General features: G+C 37.4%; 1 long non-coding RNA gene across 1 annotated transcript in view; it reads left to right on the plus strand.

The window, feature by feature from the left end:
- The window catches only part of LOC121012867 (uncharacterized), a 112,164-nt gene extending 97,235 nt beyond the window's left edge, over positions 1–14,929 (plus strand). Inside the window, exon 5 of the long non-coding RNA XR_005782366.1 lies at positions 14,723–14,929. This is a non-coding gene — a long non-coding RNA (uncharacterized LOC121012867). The remainder of the gene's footprint in view (positions 1–14,722) is intronic.
- The last annotated feature ends 341 nt before the right edge of the window (positions 14,930–15,270 follow it).

Consider the following 15,270-nt stretch of genomic DNA (forward strand, 5'->3'; position numbering starts at 1 on the left):
GGAATGTTGCTGAGTTATCAAACTCTTAACTCTTGAAAAGGATTAATCTTGAAAAGATCCGTATTCTTCTTTTGTGGTATCTGCTCTCAAGGTGAGTATAGACTGTTCCAACTAAGTTTTTATAAAAACTATGTGGAATAAGTGAGAGCTGATGGTTAATTGGGCAACTGAACATCTGGGCCTTAGTGTTTCCTGCAGGGACCAGATTCCTTTGGCCACACCAGCCCTCCAGCATTGTTTATTGTAGACTTTAGCCTCCCTTTTCACCAAACGCAGGCAAATTTATGAAGGAGTTCACACAGCTGTTCTGGGTTCTTCAGGCAGCTAAGGCCAGCTGGAATATACTTCATTCACTGTAATACACTTCAGTTTGTATGTTTTTTATATTCCAGTGAAAACTAACAGTTAAGAGGTCTCAGGGTTTAGACTTTGATTGTCATTTATCACTGCTAGAAAAAAACTAAACAAGTTCTAGTGGGGTCAGACCTCAGTGAAAATAAACCTCTCTCCTCCATAGCACATTAATGAAAACTCAGAGTTACGTTGTTTTTTGTTTTGTTTTGTTTTGTTTTTGTTTTTAATGCCACTGACTATGCTTTGCTAATTAGTAACATGACTTACTGAAAAATGCATCAAGTACTTTGATACTTGTTTTGACTTTCTTTTAATATCACTCTAATTTCCCATGGCGTCTTTTAGTTCTAAACTTTTTGCTGACAAATATACAAACTGTGGACAGGATTAGTCTTGTTTATTTATGAAACAAAGTTTTGTTAATATGTATTCAGAGTTGTTTCTGGGCAGTTAAATGTAGGAAGTAATTAGTACCTTCTTTCTAAGGCCATTTTGAGATTTTATTTAAAAAATGTAGGTGATAGAAAATTGGTTTGGGAATGCAGTGGGTGAACTGATTTTGAAGCCTACTCTGTGTGGAGCTAGGTGGATTTTCTGGACTGGTTTTGAGGATGGGAATGGTATATTTCTGTGGGGTGGAGTCTAACAATTGCTGCCATATACTTTTCCTGTCTGTGTGCTCTCTGGAACAAGTGACCTAACTAGAGCCTGTCATTGAGAGGGCCAGCAGGGATGCAGCTAATGAATATTTAGCAACTTGGCTCTGCTTATCTCCTCTCTTTGGCTTATTTTGATGTGATGAGAGAAAAGGGTGAATGCAATATGTCAGTGAGAGAGCTACAATTTCATTCCTTACTTGAAGGACGTTATTCCCAGCAGCCGAGAGTTTTGTCAGCAACACCTTAGCATGAGTTCAGGCCTGTGCTATTAAACTGTCCCTCGTTGAAGAATCACCCCTGTGGCTGTTGGATCTAGAGCTCTGCTTCCAGTGAATCCCTGATTTACATAAAATCTTTAGAGTTACAGACTGTCAGAATAAGATGCTACAGTTGCCACACAGAATGAGAGGCTGTACATAGAGGTTTGAGTTATTTACTTTGTAGTAGAAATATTGTGTGTATCATGGATTCATGTTTGTTAAGATTTGGGAAAACTTTTGTTAAGATTTCTTCAGCATATTGCTGCTACCCATTTTTTTTTTCTTTTGGTTCACCAAAGGTGAATTTCTTTAGGCCTTGTGACTAGCTTCTCTAGATCCAGAGATTATCTAATGAATTCTTTAGAAAACTATGGAACGAAATTAATTCAAGATTTACTGAGTGACTAATGTAATCATATCTCTCGGGAAATAAGCTGGCTCCTAATATACTGGTTAGTTGCAAAAAAATTCTGGCAATGAACTGAAACAGATAAACATTTATTATTAAGGAAAAAAAAAAACCATCAGGGGCCTTGATGTCCATATAAGACATAGACAGCCTCAGTTTTAAATTTTCTTCCAAAAACATACATTTCTTACTTGGCCATCAAAATTTATCTGTTGATAAAATTCACAATGTGATTTTTTTAATTTTATTTTTAAAAATTTTTTAATGTTTATTTACTTTTGAGAGAGAGAGAGCACAACTGGGGTAGGGACAGAGATAGAGAGGAAGACACAGAATCCAAAGAAGGCTCTAGGCTCTGAGCTGTCAGCACAGAGCCCAATGTGGGGCTTGAACTCACGAACTGTGAGATCATGACCTGAGCTGAAGTCAGATGCTCAACTGACTATGCCAACCAGGTACCTCCAAGATGTGATTTTTAAAAAATGTTTATTTATTTTTGAGAGAGAGAGAGAGAGAGAGAGAGAGAGAGTGAGCCCAAGTGGGGGAGGGGCAGAGAGAGAGGGGGACAGAGGATCTGAAGCAGCAGGCTCTGTGCTAACAACAGATGTGGGGCTGGAACTCCCAAATCAGGAGATCATGACCTGAACCAAAGTTAGGTGCTTAACTGACTGAGACAACCCCGCGCTCCTCACCATGTGTATTTAGGAAAATCTGATTTATCAAAGTTAAGATGTAGACTGGACCTTTATTATATAAAAGCCTTTAATGGGTTATTTTTGGAGGAGTAACTGTGTAAAGGGATGTTTGCATAGAACACAAGTTGGTAAAACATATGTAACCATGAAGAATATTATTAGAAGAAAATAAAAAGTAACATCACCAGATTCATCTGTTTCAAACTTTGGTGTATCAGATTCAATCTGTGCTTCAGAAGGTATTTTAAACTGTCATAGGATATTTTTTTTTCCATCAAGCATTTTCATATTTAGATAATGCTTAGATAGTGCTTCAAATGTTTTAAAGGAACAGAGAGGGGCGCCTGGGTGGCGCAGTCGGTTAAGCGTCCGACTTCAGCCAGGTCACGATCTCGCGGTCCGTGGGTTCCAGCCCCGCGTCGGGCTCTGGGCTGATGGCTCAGAGCCTGGAGCCTGTTTCCGATTCTGTGTCTCCCTCTCTCTCTGCCCCTCCCCCGTTCATGCTCTGTCTCTCTCTGTCCCAAAAATAAATAAAAAACGTTGAAAAAAAAATTTTTAAAGGAACAGAGAAATACTATGGCAAAAATGAAAACCATATTCACTCTGTTTCTAAATGCCAAATGATCATAATTCATAGTCCCCGACAGAATTTTGTTTTGTTTTGTTTTTGTTTTTAATTGATGGATAGTTCTGACATACAGTGTCACATTAGCTTCAGATGTACAACGTAGTGACAGGACAAGTTTATACATTATGCTGTGCTCACCACAAGTATAGCTGCCATCTGTCATCATACAATGTTATTACAACACCATTGACTATATTCCCTATGCTGTACCTTTTTTCCCCTTAACTTATTCATTCCATTGCTGGAAGCCTGTCTCTCCCATTCCCCTTCACGCATGTTGCTTATCCCTCCCATCCCCTTCCCTCTGGCAATTGTCTGTTTCTGTTTTTTGTGTATTTGTTTATTCATTTGTTTTGTTTTTAGATTCCACATATAAATGAAATTATATGACATTTGTCTTTTTCTGTATGACTTATTTCACTTAGTCTAATACCCTCTAGTTTCATCTGTGTTGTTGCAAATGTCAAGATCACATCCTTTTTCATGGCTGAGTAATATCCTTGTGTCTGTGTACATCTATATCTATCTATCATCTATCATCTCTCTGTCTATCTATCTATCTATCTATCTATCTATCTATCTATCTATCTACCTACCTATATCACTTCTTTATCCATTCATCTACCAATGGACACTTGGGTTGCTTCCAGATCTTGGGTATTTTAAATAATGCTGAAGTACACATAGGTGTGAATATATATCTTTAAATTAGTGTTTTCATTTTCTTTGGGTAAATATCCAGTATTGATATTACTGGTTTATATGGTATTTCTATTTTTAATTTTTTTGAGGAAGCTCCATACTATTTTCCACCGTGGCTGTTCCAATTTGCACTCCCATCAACAGTGCATGAGGATTCCCTTTTCTCCATATCCTTGCCAATACTTGTTATTTCTTGTCTTTTTGATTTTAGACATTATGACTGGTGTGAGGTGATATCTAATTGTGATCTTGATTTGCATTTCCCTGGTGATTAGTGATATTGAGGATCTTTCATGTGTCTGTTAGCCATCTGTATGTCTTATTTGGTAAAGAGATCTCTGCTCTTTTTTTTTTTTAAATCAGATTATTTGTTTTTTTTAATTTACTGAGTTATATGAGTTCTTTATATATTTTGGGTACAAATCACTTAGTGGATATATCATTTGTGAATGTTTTCTTTCATTTAGTAGGTTGATTTTTCATTTTTTTGACAGTTTCCTTTACTGTGTAAAAGTATAGACACAAAAGTTTATATGTACTTCTTCAAATTTTTTCAGTAATATGGTTTAGTTTTTAGTGCATAGATCTTTCACCTCCTTGGTTAAATTTATTCCTAGATATTTTATTATTTTTTGATGGAATTGTAACTGGTATTGTTTTCTTAATTTGGCCTTCTCATAGTTAGTTGTTAGTTTATAGAAACACAACTGATTTTTGTGTGTTGATTTTGTATCCTGAAGTTTTACTGAATTCAATTGTTCTAATTATTCTTTGGTGGAATTTTTAGAGTTTTCATTATATAATATTATGTCATATGCAAATAGTGACAGTTTTACCAATTCCTTTCTGATTTGAATGCCTTACTTTTTTTTTTTTTTTTCTTTTCTTGCTTAATTGCTCTGGTTAGGACTTCCATCCACTTTTGTTCTTGATTTTAGTAATTTGGGTCATCTCAAATGCTCCTTTTTTTCTTGATCTTTTGTTTAGAACACATTTTCTGTTTCTTCATTTTCCTTGGCTATGTGTGTTGGTGTCTATGCATTAGATAAAATAGCTACCTCTCCCTTTCTTGAAGGAGTGACCTCATGTAGGAGATGAGTCTTATCATTCAACTTTGCTCTACCTTGTAGTTGTCTCTTAAGTCTTTGTGAGTGTCTAGTTGCCTACTTTGTTCTTAGTTGCTCCCAGTGATTGAGGGTGTGCCAAGACCTGTCAGTGTTCCAAAGGAAAAGATTTCAATCAGCACCTAGATGCAGGCTGATTGGAAACTAGACTCTCAGGCAGTAGCTTTTAAAGTGCATATACACCTGTTTCAGGGAGGACTGGAAGATGGGTATTTCTGTCTGTTCCCTCTGCACTGAGCTCTGACATGATAGCCAGTTAAGAACTGTTTCTTTGTTTGCTACCGTCCCTTTGAACCCATGAACACAATTTCTGCTGGCCACCAGAACCAAGGTATCAAGGGATGTTTCCTCTGGGTGGCAGCCACAAACGCTGGGGCATCAGACATGTGCACTAGTGCATTTAATGCAAATGCATGCAAAGAAAGAATATAAAATTTCTTCTTCATCCCCCTCCCCATTCCCATTGTCCTACCATTACCACTATTTACATTTTAGTATGTATCTTTGTAGTCCTTAACATACATAGACATTTAAAAAAATAAATGTACTTTGACTTCCAATTCCACTATCTTTTCATTTCACTAATATTAGTCTCTTTTTTTTCAAAAAGAGTAATTACCATCTTTTAAAAATAAACATTGGTTTAATACCCAGAGTAAATATAGTTCTTGGTATACAGAAATTGATTTTGAATTTCAGATGTCTCAACTTGCTAGACTACTCATCAAAAACTCTCACTGTACTTCATTTTATGGAGAAGTTATAAAATATTGTATTGAATTTCATGGTGGCCTCCAAAAGAGAATGTCCATGTCCTAAGTCCTGGAATCTGTGAATGTTACTATTATTAATGAATGAATGAATGAATGAATTTATTTATTTATTTTGGAAAAAGGTCTTTATATGTGTAAGTAATTTAAGGATCTTGAGATGAGGAGATCATCCTGGAGTAACCGAGTGGGCTCTAAATTCAATGACAAGAGTTTTTATAAGATAGACACCCAGAGGAGAAGGCCCACACAGGACAAGGCAATGCAAAAACAGAGGTAGAGAATGGAGTAATGTGGCCACAGGCCAAGGAACCCAAGAGATGTTGGCACTACCAGAGGTGGGAGGAAAGATTCTCTATTAGAGCCTCTAGAGGGAGTACACCTTGGCTGACATTTTGATTTTGGACATCTGGCTTCCAACTGTAAGAGAATAAATTTGTTGTTGTAAATCACCTTGTTCATGGTAATTTGTAATGGCAGCTGTAGGAAACTAATACAACAAACAAAATACTGTACTCCCATTATCTAGAAATAGAAGAAAATGAAACAATTGATCCATAAATTTCAGTCTTAAATAAGCAACACTAACAACTTATATACCCCAAATTATAATTCTGGTAAGCTTCTGTTTGGTGTTATATAATTACTTGACTTTAACACTGAGAATAAAAGATTTATTTCTGTATTAACAAGAAAGACTTGTTAAAGAGCAACAACAAAATATCAAATTAACATTATCTAAGGCTTAAGGATGACATTTGGAATTGGATTCCAATTCAACTTATAAAATAAAAGCAGTTTATTGATAAGGTTTATATTTTTATATGTATATTTTTACAAGGTATTTATAAAATAATACCTTTAGGATTATAAATCTATAAACGTTCTATTTAAACTATTATATAGCCACTTAACTAAGAGCAGTAAAATCAAAAACAAAAAAAATTCAAAATTATTTTAGAAGGACAAAAAATTCTTGCCGTGTAAATGAATTTTTTACTGGACTTGTTAAAAACAACCAATTTACTGTAATTACACTATTTACAATACAAAATTAAAGTGGCTTATAAGATTCACATTGCAGTAATCATTATTTTAAGAATTATAGTTCTACCAGGGTACCTGTGTGGGTTAGTTGGTTAAGTGTCCAACTTTTGATTTCAGCTCAGGTCATGATCTCATAGTTTGTTAGATTGAGCCCTGCTCTGTGCTGACAGCATGGAATCTGCTTGGGATTCTCTCTCTCCTTCTCTTTTTGCGCTTCCCCTGCTCTTGCTCTCTCTCTCTCAAAATAAATAAACATAAAAAAAGAATTACAATTTTATCAGATCTCCATTTAAGCTATTGTATGTTTACTTAACAAATAATGATAAAACTAAAAGAAAAAAAGTACTTTGTATGAGGCACAAAATAACACCTTTCTGTGATCCTGGATCTTTAGAAGTAGGCTAATAGGAAGGCTAGATTAACTAATTTCTATTTTCAGGTTATAAGACAGAAGACAAAAGCCAGTGCTTGGTGGAGAGACATTTCTTATTTCCAATAGAGGGTATGCTGGGATAGGGAGAGGATCCTTGAGAAGGCCCATACTAGCTTTCCAGGGGAGAGAAAGGGACAGAAGGTCCTCTTCTCAGGAATTATCCCCTGGTATCTTCTGCAGCATCTTACCTCTGACGGAAGGATGCAATAGAGGATGAGAACCTAGGCCAACTATGTCCCATTCAGGTAGGAGTAGTGAACCAGACATACTTAAATGATCAAGACTATCTGTGGTGTCATTTCTACTGGATCCCATTTCTGAAGATGGGCCTCTATATTATCAAATGAAGGCACAGTAAAATTTACAACTTTTGTTTGTTCTGAGAGCAGGGAGCACAAGGAAAAGTGCTGTATTGCACTTGTATAGGAATTGCTTGATCCAGGATAGAGTTGACCCTGATGGAAGGATCATTTTCCTGTGGTTCTGCTCCCATGAGAATGTTGTCACTGGATCACTGAACCATCCCAACTATATTAGTTTGGTATGGTTCCCAAAACAAAGTTACCTCTACTGGGTGGCTTAAACAGTATAAATGTATTTTTCTCATAATTATTTAGGCTAGAAGTCCAAGGTCAAAGTATTGTCAGGTTCAGAATATTTTGAGACCTCCCCCCTTGGCTTGCATATTGGCCTTCATATTGTGTTTTCTCATTGTCTTTCCTCTGTGCATGTGTGCCCCTGGTGTCTTTTTGTGTGTCCAAATTTCTTCTTATAAGGACAACACCCAAATTGGATTTATGGCTTTATTTTAACTCAATCACCTCCTTAAAGACTCTACTTCCAAATACAGTCACGTTCTGAGGGACTGGGAGTTAGGATTTCAGCATGTAATTTGGGGGGAATATAATTCAGGTCATAACACCCACCTAATAATTCTCCTCCTTCTTTGGTGATCTGGTAATCCAGGGAGTTCTCTAAATCTGATTCATGGTGAGACTGCTTTTCAATCCTACCCAGCACCAAGATTCAAGATACGCAATTTTTTTCTGGGGATCAGGGATGGCTCGTATAGTAGATGCAGTATTGCCTTGTTTAGATTCCGGAGGCCTTTTCAGTACTGTGTTTTCTGGCTAGCTTAACTGCCAATACTGGATGCAGGCTCTCTATGATACAGAAAGATTTTTCCCTTGTGAACATGGCAGGTTGGACTTGCTGAGGAATGAACAACTCCTGGGAGCTGCTTTCAACAAGTGACTGAGAAAAATAAGTATATAAATATTCCAGCTTCTTTGGCCTTCAGGTCAGATAATTCTGATGCATATATTTTATATCATTTCCAAGATATTCCCCAAAGCATTAAACTCCAGTTACCCTCTGTGATACGTAGTCTCATCTACCCTATCTCACGTTCTCCCCCACCCCTTGTTTACTGCAACTCCAAAATAAAGATTTGCATTTGATTATTTTTTTGGGGGGGGTCTGCTTGTGAAGGGCGGAGAATCCCAAACTAAGGCAATTTCTGCCAGAAATTATACTACAAGGCAGATTTTCAAGATGGATTCTAGAATAGGACCTCTTGACCTTAAGATTACGTAAAAGACTCCATAGCTAGAGTTAGGTAGGGTGGACTTAAACTCTGGCATGTTGTAGTATTATAATCACTAAGACTCGTCTTTTGGGGAATTGGGATGGGATGAGGTGCAGGGTAATGCACTGTCTTATGCAGTATATCTGGAATTTGAGAGATGGTGGGATTGGTAATTATAAGGACTGTGGATATAGTCACTTGCTGTTAAATGGGCATTGATGTGCTGAAAACACAAAACCACACACTCAAACTAGCCAGTCCTGAACCATGGGAGTTGTGTGAAAGCCAGAAAATCTCTTTGACAGTATTTAAGGAAGCTCTCATTTTCTAAAGCTAGAGGATAGCCTGTATTGAAAATTAATTTCAGGATTCTGATTCTCCTGTAGTAGAATTACAAAGAAGGCTGAATAGTAGCTCTGGCAAGTCTCTTTCTAAAATTAGTAACCCAAAAAGAGTGGGACCATGATATCTAGAATGGATTGACTTGAGAATCTTGAACTTCTTTAAGATCTTCATGAATTCTTGAGCTTGCAGAAGTACCTACTGAATTTATCTTCAAGATATCCTTGAACTCCTGGGCCTGCAGAAGTTACTGATTCCTCTTATCAGAGGATAGTAGTCACCTCCACTCCCAATTCTGTCTTGCCTGGACAGTATACAGAATCCTTACCTGAGGCAGATGTTTCACAAGTATACTTACCTCAAGATTGGCTCCAACTGTCCCTAAAGTATGTAAGCCAATAACTAGGCTCATCCTCAGCGTAGCCCAGTTAGGGAAGTACTGTCTCTGACTGGGAAGAAAGGTACTATTCACCAGATGAGTTGCAGGACCTACATAGAAATATATTATTAATGTGCCTAGAAATCAATCTTGAAAGTGCTGTGCCAGGAGTTATGAAATATGTCTGGATATGGAAGAGTTTACTGATATGAATGTTCTCACATGGCTCAGGATTTAACATCCTGTCAAGGACACCAGGAATCAGTTATAATCTTCTATTTGGATGGTAGAGATGCTGGAAGTGCCTTGGCAAAGTACTGAAGGAGGAGTTAAGAGACTTAGAGAGGTGGGCATGTTAGATGGGTTTTAAAGTCCTTGCTTTACATGGTTCTAATATGCATGAATTTATGTTAGTTCTGTTAAAAACCAGTGCTCCAACCACACAGTTCAAATTTCAGTTATCAAGGTATATTAACTGTGATTAATTACATAGAGTAAAAACTTTGCTTCTATCTATTCAGTGCACAGAGCACTTCATAAATAACAGATTCACATCATGATCAAGGACAGTACCATTTTTTTTGCAAAATCCAAAGATAATTGGCCACTGAACATCTTTTATTCAGTTTACGCCCAGATGACAAATGTATAGTTGTATTGTCTTTTTATCTCCCAGTAAGAAAGCCATGTAACATTTTATAAAAATGGATAACTGAAAGAGGGAGTTAGCCATTACAAAGTACAGGAAAGAAACTAAAGTGATAATGCAAGAAGTGAAATTCTAATTGAATGTAAATGGGGTTATAAAAGAGATAGCTGACTATGGGAATATTGACACTGCTGAGATTCCATATGTGCCACAAGGAGCACATTACTGAGTAATGTATAGAATGTTGAGTCGCTATATATTGTACACTTGCAACTAATATAACGTTGTATGTTAACTTCACTGGAATTTAAAAAAGCTTAATTAAAAAAAAAAAAGGGAGATCCCAGATGTGCAATCAGAGGAACTTAGTGAAGGCAAGTGACATACATGAGAAAATTGGTCATGACAGAAAAGATGAAAACATCTAAGAAAGTGATGCTAGTGGAAAGCTTTACATTCATGGAATTCTCAGAGATATTTCATCACATTAAAAGTGGAAAGGATAAGATGCTAGAAGCTGATTCAAACTTGGAAAGTAGTATGACAGTTTGTCAAGGCATAAAAAGATGGTTGATTTATATAATTATCTATAAGACAGAAGAAAGTGACTACTGTTCAAACTACTCTTGATAGTTTTTTTTTCTTTTCTACAAAGAAAAAGAACACTTTCATTCTCAATGTTTTTACTAAGGACAATTTGGAGGGGGCACCCATGAGGGTATTGTTGTATCTCATTATGCAAAAAGATCAAGAGCAGGTGTTTCAAATGTTCATGTTGGCTTCCAACAAACGAACAAACAAAAAATCATGATCCCTTATCAAGTTTCCAGATCTGAAGCTGTTCTCACACTCAGCATTGACTGAAGGGAATGATGAATTATCTTGATGAAGAACTTTTCAGTGCTTCAGTAAACACAAACAGCAATAATTTACCAAATCTTTTCCTAACAATATCTGTAGTCCTTTATGAGAGTAGTTATATACTAGTAAAAGGAAATACCTATACTTCTCCAGGGCTGGTGGAGTGGATACAGTGTCTGGTTTGACACTGATATCCCTTTAGAGAGGGTATGTATAGAGTTCAGGTCTGTTCTGGGTTGAATTGTGTCCTTCAGGAAAGATATGTTGGAGTCCTAACCATCTGTACTTTAGAATGTGATCTTATTTGGTGATAGGGATTTTATGGAGATTATTAAATTAAAGTACAGTCACTAGGGTAAACCCTGATGCAATATGATTGGTGTCTTTATAAAAAGGGGATTTGGGGATACAGAGACAGACATTTACAGAGGGAAGATGATGTAGAGAGGCCCAGGGACAAGGTGATTGTCTATAAGCCAAGGAGAGAGGTTTGGAACAGATCTTTTCTTCACAGACCTCAGAAGGAACCAAACCTGCTGACACCTTGATCATGAATTTCTAGCCTCCAGAACTATGAGACAATACATTTCTGTAATTTAAGCCACCCAGTTTGTGGTATTTTGTCATGACAGCCTTAGCAAACTAATGCAAACTCGTAAGTGAAGTCATAAATGGGATCCTGGCCTAAGTCCACCTCTTAGTGAGTACAAAGGCTTCTGTGGTCATTGCCTAGTCCTTTGGTTCATACTCACGATGAATATATTTAGTAGCTGGTAGAATTGTTGCATTGGTTACCTGATCTATAGAGTGAGAGCAGCCATGGTAGGAAAGGTCAAATGGAAGCCCTTGAACTTTCCTCACCTTCTTCCCAACTGAGACACAAAATCGGAAGAAATACTGAATCCCAAATGGAATGTCAGAGATAAGAAACACCCTGAAAATATGTTTCAAGTGACCATCATCACTAGTCTTGCTTATGAAAGAAAAATAACACATGGATCAGAGAAGACAAAGCGGACCCCTGAAAACTTAACCAAGAACTCAATTCCAGCTCTGTGCTGCATGTGTATCTTCACCAGAACATATCAGCACAGTCTCTTACATTTGGTGTTTAGCAAATGATCTGGAGAATGTGTTCTTTTCATTCCCTGACAGAAAAATGGGTCAGAGGAAGTTCACATTCATTTACAAGAGATAAAAATATGCATTCATGGACTTGTTCAAGTTATGTTAGCTCTCCTACTCTCAATCACAACATAGTGTAAAGGCAACTTAATTATCTGAAAATTTTTCAGAAAACTCATGTTGGTCTACCCTTCTGATGACATGATGTTTGGAGAAGTCATAAGTACTCTAGATGCCTTGGTAAGACACATGCTAGAGGGTGGGAGACTTATTTTACAAATATTTAAGGGCCTGCCGCATTGTGAAAGTTTTAGAGATTTTAGAGATTTTTGGGATGACAAGACATCCCAACCAAGGTAAAAAAGCCATCATACTTTCCATTTCCTACCAGTAAGGAAAATGCTCAGTACTTGAAAGGCTGGGTGGTTAGGGATCTGGAGAGAGTGCAATTGGAAGATCAATTAACAAGAGATGTGGGAAAGAGGAATGTGGACTGATCAATAGGAATGGGAACAAAGTATGTAGATTCTTATCTCACAGCAGTACTTCCCAGAAGTCATCCATGTCAGAGAAGACACTGAATAGAGGGAAAGGATGATTTTTTTCTAGGCAAAGTTAGTGAGTCTCTCTTCTTGGCCATCCCAGTGTGTGCACAATGGGCCCATGAAAGGAGTAGCCTTGTGGTAGGGACACAGGTGATACATGAACCCAACAGCCTAGGCTCCCTCTTACTGAGGCTAATCTGGCTCTCACTATTGTGAAATGTTCAAAGTGTCAGCAGTAGTGTCAAGAGCTGAGCTGTTGGTATGTCCTACACTTTGAGGACACCAAAACTAGAGGTGGCAGCCATTTATTCTTACTGGATTGATACATATTCCAGTTATTAGTCTACTTTCTCTGCCAAAGTGCCTTAGTCAGCACCATTGTCTTAGGGGTCAGAGTGTCTGATTTATAGTTATGGTATCTCATATAATTTTTTTTTTGACAAAGGAACTGATTTATGGTAAAGAGTAAGTATATGTGGGATCTACTGATCTCACTATCTATCACCTAGAAGCCCCCAATCTGAATGCTGAAAAGGCCCCTTAAAGATAAAGCAAAGGCATCTGCTTGGAGTTTTTGGATGCTACCTTTAAAGATGTTATATTCTTTGATCCAGTATACACTGCTCTATATCTCCTTTAGATTGAATGCATAGATCCAAGGCATAGAAGTAGAAGCTGTCTTTACACCATTACCCCAAGTGACCCACTTGGGGGAAAGTATGCTTTCTATTCCTACAACTTTAAGATTTGTAGGATTTGAGGTCTGGGTTCCCAGGGAACAAAGTAACATTCCACTAATCTTCAAGTTACAGCAGCTGCCTAGTCATTTTGGGTTCCCCATATGAATAGACTAGATGGGAATGAAGGGTTAATATGTTTACAGGAGTGACTGACCTTGATTATTATGAGGAGGTAGGTTTGCTGCTATATAATGAGACAGCAAGAAGTATATCTGGAACTAGGAGATTAACTTGAATTTGCCTTCAAACCCAGTGATTACTGTAAATAGGAAATTGCAGAAACAGTATCCTGACAAAGTCAGGTAGCCAGAGGTGCAGACTTCTCAGGTAGGAAGGTATGGGTTACTCCACTGAGCAGCCAACCTGGAAGAGTAGAAATGCAATTCATGAGTAAGGAGAATCTAGAATGTATTTTAGAAAAGGGAGATGATGAATATCAGTTGTGGCCTTGGGACGGATTGCAATAGCCAGCTGAGACAGTAGCTTGTACCAATATTAAGTTGTATGTTTTTTTTTTTTCTTTTTCAAAATGAATTGTGACTGGGTACCATTTTGAAGAAATAGGAACTAGATGAAGTGAAATTAACATGAGGACAGAGTACATCTGATTAGTGCAAGGGATGGGCTGCAGTAGATACAGTCAGTTCCCCATCCATGTCTCTGAGAAATCCTGCTCATTTACAACTGCTAGTATCTGCATCTGTCACTAAGTTTCTTTTTTTCCCTGCAACTGTGGAGAGCTGCCTGTGCACATGATATATTGGAAATGTCAATGAATGAACAATTTCTAGAGCGTAGCCCTCAATTAGTGACTCTCATAAGCAGGTATATGAAAACTTGAGCTCCCTCTTTCCTAGAGGTAGACAATTCTGAGGTGTATCTTTTGCATGCATTCTCAGAGTTTTCTTGCAGGATTAAGCTTTAATTCCTCACTGTGGTAGCTTGGTGTCATAATAGCGCAGCCCTTATGGGATGCCTTCCCCTCCCAGTATTAATTTCTCATTCTTTACCAGTGTTGCTTATGTTTTCCAACTAAACTACTCTCACTAGAATTAGCATCTCAGGGTTTGCTTCAGGGAGAATCCTAAATAAGATGGTTCCTAAAACCTTAATATATTTACTTATTGCCTTCTCATTCATAGGGTAGTTACAGATTATATCAACATTGCTAACAATAAACCTATTGAGACCAGTTTAAGTTTTCTTTGCATTATATTTGTCCTTAGACAATGCCACACTTCTGATATAAAATCAAAATACCGTGTTAAAAAAGATACATGTGGTTTGAATTAAAACACATTAACCCAGTATTTCTAGTTGTCAGAATTGATGGTGGGAAGGAGACTATATCTGTTTAGGCAACCATTTTGCCTGGAAGTTCAATGACATTTATCTACAATATTGTTTTCTAGTGAAGGGAGACTGCCAGAAGTCACATAAGCAAAGAGTGAAGAGTTGGGAGCCGGGAAGCCGGGGAAACATGAATCACAACACCCAGAGTTGGGACTTAAGAACACTCCTGTGAGTCACATCAACTTTTTTAACATCCAAATTTAGGGCTATGGAAATAAAATATTTGGTTAATTAAAAACCCAAATCAAAGCCTCAGTACCATTTTCTTTTTTTGCTAAATGACTACATTTATTTTTTTTTTTTAATTTTTTTTCAACGTTTATTTATTTTTGGGACAGAGAGAGACAGAGCATGAACAGGGGAGGGGCAGAGAGAGAGGGAGACACAGAATCGGAAACAGGCTCCAGGCTCTGAGCTGTCAGCACAGAGCCCGACGTGGGGCTCGAACTCACGGACGGTGAGATCGTGACCTGGTTGAAGTCGGACGCTTAACCGACTGCGCCACCCAGGCGCCCCTCTAAATGACTACATTTAAAGAAGATTGATAATATACAAAAGAACCAGCATGAAGATTATAATAAAAATGGAAAAGAATAGGACAAAATGG

The sequence above is a fragment of the Herpailurus yagouaroundi genome, unplaced genomic scaffold (assembly GCF_014898765.1).
Source record: "Herpailurus yagouaroundi ecotype Mexico unplaced genomic scaffold, PumYag 197, whole genome shotgun sequence".
In the NCBI taxonomy this organism is placed as follows: domain Eukaryota; kingdom Metazoa; phylum Chordata; class Mammalia; order Carnivora; family Felidae; genus Herpailurus; species Herpailurus yagouaroundi.